The following is a 14,077-nucleotide window of genomic DNA, read 5'->3' on the forward strand; positions in this document are numbered from 1 at the left end:
TGCGTATTTTAATGTGTTATTTTAACGTCTCTCGTAAATTATGTACTACCAGGCAATGCTTTATTCTTTTGTTTTCCTGTAATTTCTCTTATTTTATTAGAAAATAAGGCATTGCGTATTAGATCCACTGATTGTTTTAATCTCACCCTCATTTTTCTCCATCATTTTTTAAACTCTAGTCAGTGGATATGTTTTTAAAAAATTTTAACATCATCTCTCATGTCGTTTATCACATTCCATTAGGGGCCGATGACCTTCGATGTTAGGCCCCTTTAAACAACAAGCATCATCATCATCAAGCATCAAACCAAGTCTTCAATGACGTGAGTCATCAGCTGGGACGGCCGGGTCCGACGGAACACTGTATGTTACGGACCTTCCCCGAGGGTTAAACTGCTGAGCTAGCAAGAAATAAAGATGTTAAACGGCCATTACCTTGTTGAAGAGCTGCTGCGCGAAGGAAGAGGCGCTACCCGCCCTCGGCTACACGTCCATACACTAAGCTAGAGGTTGACGAAGTGGCCAGGAGCCGTGAAAATCAGCACTTTTTAAACACTCGGGGAAGATTCGAGACCTTTCATGAATAATTAAGACACACCCACTACATTTTATTGGTCGCTTAAAGTTACACATCTGAACAGAAGAAGAAACCTAGGATTGGTTGGAAATTAATTGCAGATATTACTGATTGGCTAAGTTCAAAACTGGCGGAAAGAAAGATTAATATAGCCAACCCACAAATGAAAGAACAAAATTTAGTAAAGACAAAAACTTCTGAAAACAAAATTTCTTCAAGATAGTTCATTCACTTCGCACCAGGGTGCATGATCCCAGTTTTACAGTAGAGACATATATGAGAGAATGTCCACACTTCTTGATCAATAGAAAACAAAATACGTTGAAATCCACACAGTACTAACAACTTCGTAATCACAAAATTTCCGGTAGTGACATCGTTTGAGAAACTTATAAATGGATACAGTTGTTAAAGTTCAGAGAGTTTCTCCTGTAGAGGAGTACTTTAAGGCGGAAAATTCAAATGTGCGGCGTAGAGGTGTACCGACCGGTACAGTCTCTTTCAAGTTGTCAGTGTTACCGGAGAAAGTCAAGGTAACAACTTATCGTTGCGATGTGAGGCCGTACATCCCGCCTCCTATGCGATGCTATCAATGCCAGCGATTCGGACATATGGTATCTCGCTGTTCGAATGAGTCTGTGTGTGGTGAGGGAAATAAAATACCTCTCGTGGACCAAACACACTACCCCCTGCGGTTGGGGGACGCACATGCTGAATACACCTGCGGTATCCCCTGCCTGTCGTAAGAGGCGACTACAAGGGGCGACCAAGGGATGCTGGTATTAGAACCATGAAACTACTATTGATTAGTACCATCACGCGAGTAGCACCACTATATTTGGTACACAATAGGTTTGTGATTAGTAGCAGCAGAGAGTGGTCCCCCTGTGAGTTTCCAGTACCCGTGCGTCGTACCCATGTGAGCAACACCGCGGGTCTGGGCGTAGCCTGTGAGTTGTTCCACTATATGAGCGACACCGTGGGTCTGCGTTGCCTTAGATTAGTATCCACTATGTGAGGAACACCACGGGGCCCGTGGGACCGGCACCCGTGCCTAGTACACCTAGGTGAGGAAACTCATTGGATTGCGTTGTCTATGAGTGGCGCCATTGTGTGAGAAACACCATAGGTCTGCGTTACCAGTACGAAGTACAATACTTGTGAGTAGTAGCATCTGGCGTGGAACACCGTGAGTTTCGCTACTTTTGATTAGTACCCCAACATGACAAATACCATGGTTCTACTTTACTCGCGACATGTACCATTCTGTGGGGCCTTAGACGTGGATTTTGCAACCCTTTAGACATCAACCATCATTGTGCTTTCTGAGTGGTCCCTTGGTTAGTAATCAGTTATGTATGATCTTTATTTGAGTCTGATCCACTGTATTTTGTTTGTTTTCTTTTTCTGTTGGGTTCATGTCCATCCATCCATTCTTCATGACATTTTTATTTTGGTCAGTGGACGAATTTGAAATTTTCGTTCTTTCATTTCGTGCCATTAAGGGCCGATGACCTCGATGTTAGGCCCCTTTAAACAACAAGCATCATCATCATCTTCTTATGGAGCACGTAAGGGCAAACTGAACTTGTTGGCAGCTAATCCTCTGTACTTTAAACTGGTGATTAATGTGTTACTTAGAAAATTGACAATAAAATTGACAATCAGTCGAAAACCTGCGGTATCTGGAGTCTTTAAATGGTTGTATAAGCTCACCCAAAATAGTCTCAAGATCGCTGGCGCCTTTCACAAGACATGGGATGTAGGGTAACACAGGCAATCCTCCACAATTGGACGAGTTTAATGTTAAACATAAGATCCTATCAGAAGTCAATTCTGTCCATCCTTTTGGAGATGATTGAAATACATACGTTAAGAAGTTATAGATAAAGAAGATAAAGAAGACGATGGTTGACTGAGTAACCCATACAGGAGAGCATTTCTGACATTACCCCTTTGAGATATTCTGCAGGATAATCACCAACAAGATTTGCCAGTCCATGCATTTTAGCTCCTTTCTTTAGTGTGCTAGAGACCCATGCTCGATTCAGCAAGTACTGTTTTCCAAATGCGAAGATGCATTAAGTGGCATACGGTACGTTTCTTCTATTTTCAAGGAGAACCCAAATCGAGCACGACTCTTGAACTCCTCAGCTAATTTCTGGATCCAGTCAGGTAAGGCGTCATCAGAAACACTATCATTTGGTACTAATACACTCACTCGTAGATCATCATTGTTAATCATTATAAAGAATTGTAACCCTGTTATTCAGCCTACTTTTCTTGCCACTGCATCATAAATGATAGTCCAACACTTCTGGGCAAGTCCTTCTATACCACCCAATTGTGCTTCAAAATAGAAGTACTGAAAATCAACAAAGACGAAGAAATATGAATTATCGAATGTGTCCATAATCTGGGAAAATCCTCTTGGGCCAAAAAGTCGATCGGCTATTTCTCGACCCACAGGTTCACGGACGATGCGTCGAAACCCATTATTAAACACTTAAGGTCTATTGAAATGTGGATCATTCTAGATGGGCGATCCCCGGTCTTCATATCAACAATCATTTGCATTTTCTTGATCTTTTGAAGTTCACTCAGTGTCATCGCTTGATCTGCGTTAAACTTGTCCATGTAAACTGGTAAGATATACTCCAAAATGCATCTCCTCATTAAGTTTCACATACGGACTCTGTCCAAAGAAACGACCTTCTATCTTCAGTTCTTTCTCCTTCTGTGTTAGCTTTTGTACAAGTAAAGGGATCACTGATGGGCATCTTCTCATAAACTCCCTCATATAATCAAACACATCCTTATATGGATCAGGAGATTGAAGAAGGTAGGCTAAAGTCCGCTGATACAGAAGTGGAATCCTCTTCCTCTTTCCTTTTGATTCAAAGAGTTGTTCTGTTAGAAGATCTCTAGTTGGAGCTAAGGCAGTGTCGTTAAGGAGTGGAAAATGCCTTGAGACTGGATCAAACTCAAGATTTTCACATGATGTGATCGAAGAAAAATCACCGACAGTAATCTTTGTGAATTGTTTTGGAATAGAAGGATCGGTTATCCATTTTGAATGGAGCACACAGTATTCTAATCCTCGGTTCCTAGGTTGGGGTAATTCTAGAAGAGGCCATTTTTTATGCTTAAAAAAGTATTGTTCACAAAACGAGTAAGTAATAACAGAGATGATTTCCAAAATGAACTGTCGTCACAGGAGTAGGTTTGTGAGTTCTGTAATAAAGTTTCTCTAAACCTAGCTGTGTCTATGGCTGGATGGCCCATTAGCTTGCTCATCCCAGACAGTTCGATGCTCTCATGATTTCCCGGTCCAAAGAAGTATAATAAAGTGTGTTCCTCCACTCGCGAAATCAGGTAATTTATTCTCAAGCTCATTAAGTGACATATACCCGGATGTGAACTGTCCTAATTCGGCTGTAGAAAGAATGTTTAATCTTTACTGAGATTTATACCTGGCATAGCTATTTTCCTCGTCATCTTCGGTATATTTCTTGTTTTCCCTGAGTAGTGATTGCTAGATACAATGACTTGGAAGTGTGATTGGACCTCGGCGTAAAAACTTTCCTAGTAGATCAATCTATAACGTCGCTGGGGAGAGACATTCGTTCGATTTTCTTGCATCTTCAGTTCCTTGGGCAGCTGATCCGTCTTTGCTCTGTTCAAGACTGACAGTTGCAAGTTTTGCCAATACTTTTCTTTTCTTCTCCGCCTAATGATACAGTTTATCCCTTAATATGTTTACCTAACGTTAAGTGGACATTCTGAGGATCATGTTTGCAGATGGTATGGCCGCATATTTTGCTTTCCTCTTTAATTTTCATTTTAATACAACTCGTACCATTAGGGGCCGATGACATAGCTGTGAGACCGCTCTAAACAACTAACATCTTAGGTCTGCGTTACTTATGCCACGTCCATTACTTGCGAGTAGTACCACAATGTGTGGAACACCGTGAGTCTACGTTACTTGTGATTTGTACCGCTACATGAGAAACACCATGGTTCTACTTTACTGGCGCTAAGTATCATTATGAGGGGCTGTTGACCTGGATTTTGGACCCCTTTCAACAACAAGCATCAGCGATTCGGGACTATGCTTTGGAAGCAGCCCATTGGTCAGTATATACTAATGTTTTAAAGTATTTCCTGGAAACGTAGGGCATTGTGGGTCAGACCCACCGATTGTGTTCAAGTTCATAATCGCAGTTCATCGTCGTCTTTTCGAATTCTAATCAACGGTTTTATTCTAGAATTATTTTTAACTTTCAGTATTGTGAGTTGTATCCGCTTGTTATTTTGAATTCATATTCATCCATTCACTCTTCTTCGTCACCTTTTAGATTCTGGTTAGTGGATGAATTTCGAACTTGTCATTATATCTCGTCTCATTTCTTACCATTAGGGGGCTATGACCTAGATGACGTAGTATCATCATCAGTATTATTATGTTTAATGGAATGGTGACCATGAGGTTCTTTGCTAGTTTTTTTGGTCATGCTCCTCACCTTCATATCTGACCTGTCTGGGTCAAGTCCTGTCATATTTTTCCAGTGTTGTTTTTGGAGGCCATCACTTTTATTTTGGGAAATTTCTTCCTTTCTGATCAGTGCATGGGAGACTGGTTGTGTTCCTTTGCGGGAGTAAAGAAATCCCAACTCCCACTTCATTTTAGTCCTGATGTACTAGACTCGTTCTAGTTGATGGTTTCATGCCTGCGTGCTTCTGTGGTTGACGTTCGGAGTTTACCTGACGTGAGTGGATAATTTCATTTGATTAGCTTCCTCGCGCCAATGTCTGTCAACAGAAGGCAGCGGAGATTCAGGTAATGGTCTGAGGCTCCTTCTCGAAAGGCGTGTTTACACGCGGACAGTAATTTAGTCGCAACATAATTTTAAACTTAGCTTTAAGTGACTTGCAGCGTGAGAACAGGGACTTTAGTGGTAAGTAAACGATTAAGTAACAATTTAGTGAAGTGAAATAGAATCCCGTCTATTTTATCCTAGACCTCCCAAGAATTGCGCGCACACCCTTCGAAGTAGTACTTGCACTTCTAATTAACTCGTGTGAACAGGCGCAGTTTAGTCAAGTTCAAAAATTGTGGGTGAAGTTACAGAGTTGGTCATCGCAGTTCAGTTAGTTTTTCTCTCGATCTTTCATTCTAATTGCTGAGAACAATGGTCAGAAGGTCCTGCATCCATCCTTCACCATACGCCAACGCCACCAATTCTTTACGAGTGTATTCACTAAACAGTTGGTTATCCCCGGCATAGGCATCCTCAAGAGCTTCAATTATGGGCTTTCTGAAGATAATTCCATACACAATGCGAGTCATATTCACCGAAATCTACCTTTAAGATAAAACTGCGACTATACCCCCGAATATATGTGTACCGGGAGGTACACCTCAACGCCGCGCATTCAAACAAGCGCCTATCGAACAAAAGTGGAAACTACTACAACAGGAACTTACAACTTTACTCAGAAGATGTCACCACAGAGAAATTAAGTAATTGATTAGTTGTAAAGTTTCCACGCGGGAGCTACCACTTGCTGTGATGGGTGGCGGTGAGTTCCTTGGTCGAGCCTTCCGCTGACCTGCGCCACGAGTGGGTCCGCGGGTCGCATCAGACGATCATGATGCTTATCCTTCCTCAGTTTTGACTGCACGCTCCTCGTTTGCCATCGTTGCTTTCGCCAGATACCCTGATTCAGAAGGGGAGAAGACATACGGAAGCAATGTCAGGAAACGGCCTTCGGTGGATGTTGTGGAAAGCCTGCAGCATTGCATGAGAGTCTTTAGTGAGATACAAGAACAGATAGATGGCGAGAGAGATGTAACTCTGCCGCCTTCCGAAGAGCAACGCCACAAAGAGTAAAAGCTCATCGGAGGGGACCCCCACCCCCTTCGACCAACCAGAAGTCTGTGCCGGCTGGCAGTTCTAAGGCGGTATAGCAAGGGGGGGAGACTAAGTCTCCCCCTCCCCTAAGACGTCGGCGAAAGCCGTGCCCCAGCCGGCGGAGGCGGCATGGTCGACCAGGGCTGGGAAACCAACTCCCAGTCCGTTTAAACCTGATAAGATGGCAGCGAAGAAGAGTGCCCCTGCCGGGCAATCTCGCACATCCCCTGCAAAAGAGAAATCATGTCCTCCATCTGGAGGGTATGAGTCTGCGCCAGCAGGTACTCCTGCTCGTAAACCTACGCGCTCTCCTCGTAGGGGAACTTCCCGCCCCCGAAAAGCGTCGAGGTTCTGGGCGTCATTTCCGCCGTCTGTTGATGACGGGATGGACGTCGCACTGGATGTAGATCGTAATAGTGTTTAGGCTTACGAGCATCTTGACGCTAATAACTTAACACTCCTTTCATAGCCCAAATTATGGCACTGTTAGAGTGGAATTGTAACGGTCATGACGGGCATCTTGCTGATGTACATCAGCTTATTAGTGAGTACGCAGCGAATATAGTCTGTATTCAGGAAACAAACTTCAGACCAGGTATTCAAACGGTCTTGAGAAATTTCCGACTATAAGCGACAGAACGATATTAAACCCACTGGGCGTCTTGTGGCGCGGGTATTATTGTCCGTTCTGATATTTGTAGCGAACAGGTTTCTCTAAGGATCCCACTGGAAGATATTGCGGTGCGGGTACCCCTGCCTGCCTTAGCAACAGTAAATAACGTTTATTTTCCATCAGGCAAGCCTCTTAACATAAATAATGTCACTGATCTTACAGGTCAGCTCCCGGCTCCCTTGCTCTTGTTGGACGATTTTAATGCCCATCACTCCATATGGGGCTCTGAGACGCCTTACCCCCGGGGACGAGAGCTGGAAAGATTAGTAACAGAGCTGGATATATGTATTTTGAACACAGGGGAACCAACTCACTTTAGTGTACGTTACGGCACATATTCTCGCATAGACGGAAGTCTTTGCAGCCGACCGTTGGTTCCGCTGTTTCGGTGGAATACACACGATGATATTTGTGACAGTGACCATTTTCCCACCATCCATATTTTGTTGAATCAAAAATCCGTCGAGGATCCCCCTCGATGGATTCTTAAACATGCTGATAGGCCAAAGTACTCATCACTGCTGGCTTTAACGACGATATCCGGCGGACCGTCGACGAGGAAATAACTTCCATATTCCAAGTTATTCTTGTTGCTCCTGAGGAGTCCATTTCGTCCTTCTCCTGGACCCCTCGCCGAAAACTCTTCCCTTGGTGGAACGAAGAAATAGCAGCAGCCATCAAAGAACGCCGATGGGCTCATAAAAGTTACCGTAGGCACCCTACTGTGGCCAACTAGGTAACATTAAGCAGCAGGGGGAGAGGTGATACTCCCACGTGGCGCGTCCCAGGTGGCGGATAGGGGGTCCTTACCGGCTTGCCGGCGGACTTGAGGGAAATAAAATACCTCTCGCGGACCAAATACACTACCCCCTGTGGGTGGGGGAGGCAGACGAATAATACACCCACGGTATCCCCTGCCTGTCGTGAGAGGCGACTAAAAGGGGCGATCAAGGGATGATAGTATTAGAACTATGAAACTACTTGTGATCAGTACCACCACGCGGAGAACACCAAGGGTCGCTTTTACTTGCGCGTAGTACCACTGTATTATGTACGAAATAGGTTTGTGATTAGTAGCACACAGGAGCACCGTACGGTCGGCTTTTGCAGTACCTGTGATTAGTACCACCATATGAGCAGGACCATGGGATGATAGCTACCATGGTTCTGCCTTGCTTATGATTAGTACCCACTATATGAGGAACACCACGGGATAGGGGAAGGTCCCTGTGGTTAATACTTTTATATTATGAACACCATATATTATGAACACCTTAGGTTTGCGTTGCCTGTAAATGGCGCCGCAAAGTGAGAAAAACATAGGTCTGTATTATATGTCGAATTTCATAAGCTCTGAGTAGTAGTACAATAATGTGTGGAATACCGGAAGTCTCTGCTACTTTTGATGAGTGCCGCAACAGGACAAATACCATGGTTCTACTTTGCTAGCGATCAGTACCGTTCTAAGGGGACGATAACTTCGATTTTGGGCCCCCTTTTGACTGCACGCATCATCGATTCAGTGTTACGCTATAGCAGTATATCCTTGGTTAGTAATACTATTGTGTCACGTCAGTTTATGTGAATGTGAAGCATTGCGGCTCGCATCCACTGATTGTTTTAAATTCATGTCCATCCATTCATTCGTTCTCACGCTTTGAATTCTGGTCAGTGGAGAATTTTAGATTTTTAATATGTCATTCCATTTCGTCTCATTTCGTACCATTATGGGCCGATGACCTCGATGTTAGGCCCCTTTAAACAACAATCATCAATCATCATCAAGCCACATGGGTATAGAGGGAAATGAATTAGCCGATCAGGCTGCCAAGGAGGCAATTATACTGCCCCCGTTGCCTTTCAACTTTCCACCAAGTGATATTCGCTCTCAGCTGAGACATCTGGTTATGTCCCAATGGGAGATGGAGTGGCAGGCCATTCCACTTCCAAATAAGCTGAGAGCGATAAAAGGAACAACGAAAGTTTGGGGGACTTCCTTTCGGGTTTCGCGGAGGAAAGCTGTGGTATGATGTCCTCTTCGGATCGGCCACGCTATCCTGACTCATTCGCACCTTTTGAAAGGAGAACCTCCTGCGGTGTGTACCTGCGGCGATCATCTTACCGTGGTACACATCCTTACGGAGTGTGTGGACCTGGTTGATCTTCGCCGTAGTCTTAAGCTCCCGAGTACAATCTCCCATATCTTGCGAGATGACGAGTAGTCAGCAGACCTCGTCATCCGCTTTATGAGGGATAGTGTTCTGTTTTATCGTGTCTAATGATGTCCTTTGTCCTATTGTATTTGTGCCAATTGCGCTTTTATCCCATTGACTTCATTTTAGTTTGTGTTGCGTATTTTAATGTGTTATTTTAACGTCTAATGTTTATTATATATATCTGCACTACCAGGCAATGCCTTATTCCTTATTATTCCTGTATCTTCTCTTATTTTATTAGAAAATAAGGCATTGCGAATAAGATCCACTGATACTTTTAATCTCATACCCATTCTCTCATCACCATTGTTTTAAATTCTTGTAGGTGGATATAGTTTAAAATTTTTAATATATATCATGTCCATCTCGTCCCCTTACGGGCCGATGGCCTTTGATATTAGACCCCTTAAAACAAGCATCATCATCTTTTGTAGGTGGGGACGCAGACGAATACACCAACGGTATCCCCTGCCTGTAGTAAGAGGAGACTAAAAGGGGCGACCAGGGGATGATTTATTCAGAACCACGAAATCTTGTTATTTTTAGCAACACTCGGGGAATATCATGGGTCGCCTTTACTTACGAGTAATACTACTCTGTTAGGTACTCGGTTGTTTTGTGATCAGTAGCAGTTTTGAGTGGTTCACTGTGGGTTTGCAGTACCTGTGCTTAGTATTATTAAATTCGGAACATACGCAGGCGTAGCAGGGGGAGAGGTGATACTCCCACGTGGCGCGTCCCAGGTGGCGGATAGGGGGGTCCTAACCGGCTTGCCGGCGGACTTGAGGGAAATTAAAACCTCTCGCGGACCAAACACACACCCCCTGTGTGTGGGGGAGGCAGACGAATAGTACACACACGGTACCCCCTGCCTGTCCTGAGAGGCGACTAAAAGGGGCGACCAAGGGATGATTGGATTAGAACCATGAAACTACTTGTGATTAGTACCACCACGCGGGGAACACCATGGGTCATTATTACTTGCACGTAGTACCAATATGTTAGGTATCAAATAGGTTTGTGATTAGTAGCAATCAGGAGCACCGTGCGGTCAGGCTTTTACTGTACCTGTGATTAGTAGCACTATATGAGCGACACCAGGGTCTGGCTTACCTGTGATTAGTACCCACTATATAAGGAACACCACGGGATAGTACGAGTCCCTGTGGTTAGTACACGTATGTGATGAAAAACCATTGGTTTGCGTTGCCTGTCAATGGCGCCGCTATGTATGAAACACCATAGGTCTGTATTACCTGTGCGAATTTAATTACCTGTGAGTAGTACCATAATGTGTGGAATACCGCGAGTCTAAGATACTGTTAATTAGTACCGCACCTTGTCAAATACCATGGTTCTACTTTCCAAGCGATAAGTACAATTATGAGAGTGCGATGACCTATATTTTCGACCCCTTTAGCTTGCACGCATCATCGATTTAGTATTGAGCTATAGATGCAGCCCCTTTGTCAGTATTTCAATTGTTTTCCGTCAGTTTCTGAGAGTGAAGCATTGCGGGTCGTCTCCACTGATTGTTTGTAACTTCATATCCATCCGTTCATCTATTCGTCCTCACGTTTTGAATTCCGGTCAGTGGAGGATTTTGTGTGTATTTTTATTTTGTCATTGCATTTCGTCTCATTTCGTACCATTAGGGCCGATGACCCCGATGTTAGGCCCCTTAAAACAACAAGCATCATCATCAGCAAATTCGGAACACCACGGGCTAACGTTGCTCGTGATTAGTACCATTAAGTGAGAAAGACCACGGGTGTGGGCGTTGCCTGTGGTTAGTAACACAGTATGAGCGACGCCGTGGGTCTTCGTTGCCTATGATTAGTACCAACAATATGCGGAACATCACGGGAATATCGCCGCCCGTGATTAGTACACCTAGGTGAGGAACACTGGGTTTGCGTTGACTATGAGATTCGCCATTATGTGAGAAACACCAGAGGATTGCGTAACCTGTACGACGTACAATACTTGTTAGTAGTCCCATAATGTTTCGAACACCGTGAGTTTACGCTACCGTTGAATAGTACCGCAACTTGAGAAATACCATGGTTCTACTTTACTAGCGATCAGTGCCATTTAGGGACTGTTGACATGGATATTGGACTCACAACAGGCATCATCGATTCAGGGTTGTGCTTTAGAAGCGGTCCCTTGGTCAGTAATGTTGTTGTTTTATGTCAGTTTCTAGGAATGTTTGGCATTGTGGGTCGGATCTACTGATTGTTTTAAATACATATCCATTCATTCTACATCATAACGTTTTTAATTCTGGTCAGTGAATGAATTTTGTACTTTTAAAGTGTCTTTGCATTTCGTCTCATTTCGTACCATTAGTGGCCGATGACCTACAGTAGATGCTAGGCGCCTCTAAAGATCAAGCACCATCATCATCAAGATCATCGCTCAAACATTGAGCGTGTGTTAGAATACCTAATTTACCAGAGAAGCTTTTAACTCGATTCGTCATCCATCCGGGGTAACCCTCTGTTGTTACATGCTTAGACATAGTAACATGATCCCCATCATTAAGACCCTTTTCTCTCAAGTATGCAAGTACCGGTCGACTATTTCTCTAGTATCAAAACTCTGTAGGAATTCATCACCCTTGGGTGTCAGACTCTCTAGGGCCTCGTCTATCGTTCTGACCTCTTTATATTCCAACACAAAACCCGTTTTCTTGCAGGCAGCTGATAACTGGCCTTGTGCGTCTAGGCTTCTTTTTGGACGGTAGCAGCAAAACTTGGATATTAGTGCACCTACTAACTCGTAGTGGATTCCTATTGACCTATCCACAGTATATGCAGAATTTCTCCGTACCATTGCACATTTGCGTTCCAAATATTTCAACATCCGGCATCCCCCCGCCGGGACACCGATGTGATCAACCCTAGGCCTAACTTCTTTAGGCTGAATGACACGAAGAACTGTGGGTCGGGATGTTCTGACAGCAACTGTAATTAAGGATCCTGTTACCGTGTGCAATGATAGGCCATGGCAGCAACTGTATTTAAGGATCCTGTTGCCGTGTGCAATGATAGGCCATCAAATTTCTTTGTTCCACCTGTAATAATCATAATCTTGAGAACGGTTGAAGGATATGATCACAATAGCTTGTAACCAGCGTTGTCTGTTGCAGGGCGAGCTTATCTAGCGATTGCTTTATCTGTTGGAGGTGTTGCAGAATAGTAAGGTCTGCGTTGCCCTGTGCCATCTGAAGTGGCGCAGGAGGTGTAGAGTCCTCGTGCTCTTGGCGGTCTGCGCAGGTATCTCTGGTGGTTGGTTGGTTCTTGTTCCTACTAAGTGTACGGAATGTATTCTCAGGGTATTCACTGACGATGGATCTCTGCGACATGCCCCTTCGATGTGAGTCTGTCGCTCCCGGGAGAAGTGGTCTGGGTAGGAATGAGAGCGAATGTGTAAATGTAGTTGCTGCTCCTCGTCCAGCTCTGTTGACAGATGTTTCGTGTTTATTCCTAAAGATTTTGACGAACATCCTCTCCCATTCTGGCTGAGAGCATAGAGGTAAACCATTGCTTCATTGTAAAGCGCTATAATATTATGCAGCACACGAATGCGAAGCAATTGTGGTTATTTGTTTAGGATGTAGTAGTCTGCTAAGATTATGTGGTTGAGCTCAGTTTCCCTCATGAGCTGTACCACATCTTAAAACAAGTTAGAGTTTCTCCCACTAGACTCAGCCACGGATACACATATACAGAAGAGATACTTTCTCAGAAGGAAACTGGTTGACATTAGTTGGTGGAATGTAGACAATGTCTCCTGTTCCGGCCAAAGATCATCGCTCCAACACTGAGCGTGAGAGTGTGTTAGAATTCCTAATGTACCAGAGAAACTTTTGACTCGATTCGTCATCCATCCGTAGTAACCCTCTGTATTTACATGCTTAGACATAGTAGACATAGTAATATTATCCCCATCAACAAGGCCTGTTCTTCCCACTTATGCAAGTACCTGTCGACTATTTCTCTAGTATCAAAACTCTTTAGGAATTCATCACCCTTGGGAGTCAGACTCCTAAGGCCTCGTCTATCGTTCTGACCTCTTTGTATTCCAACACAAAACCGGTTTTCTTACATGCAGCTGATAACTGGCCTTGTGCATCTAGGCTTCCTTTTGGAAGGTGCAAAGCATGGATGTTAGTGCTCCTACTTACTCTTAGTGGGATTGTGTTGTCCCATCTATATGCAGAAACACCATACACATTGCACATTAACGTTCCAAATATTTCAACATCCAGCGCCCCCTCCGTCGGGATAGTAATGTGAACAACACTAGGCCTGACTTCTTTAGGTTGAAAGACGCAAGGAACTGCGGGTCAGGACCTTCTGTCAGCAACTGTATTTAAGGATCCTGCTGCCGTGTGCAATGATAGGCCATCAGATTTCTTTCTTCCATCTGTAATACTCATAATCTTGAGTGGTTGAAGGATACGATCACAATAGCTTTTAACCAGTGTTGTCTGTTGCAGGGCGAGCTTATCTAGCGATTACTGTATCTGTTGGAGGTGATGCAGAATAGTAAGGTCTGCAGTGCCCTGTGCCACGTGAAGCGCCGTCGGAGGTGTGGTTGAAGGATACGATCACAATAGCTTTTAACCAGTGTTATCTGTTGCAGGGCGAGCTTATCTAGCGATTACTGTATCTGTTGGAGGTGA

The sequence above is a fragment of the Anabrus simplex genome, chromosome 4 (assembly GCF_040414725.1).
Source record: "Anabrus simplex isolate iqAnaSimp1 chromosome 4, ASM4041472v1, whole genome shotgun sequence".
Classification (NCBI taxonomy): Eukaryota; Metazoa; Arthropoda; class Insecta; order Orthoptera; family Tettigoniidae; genus Anabrus; species Anabrus simplex.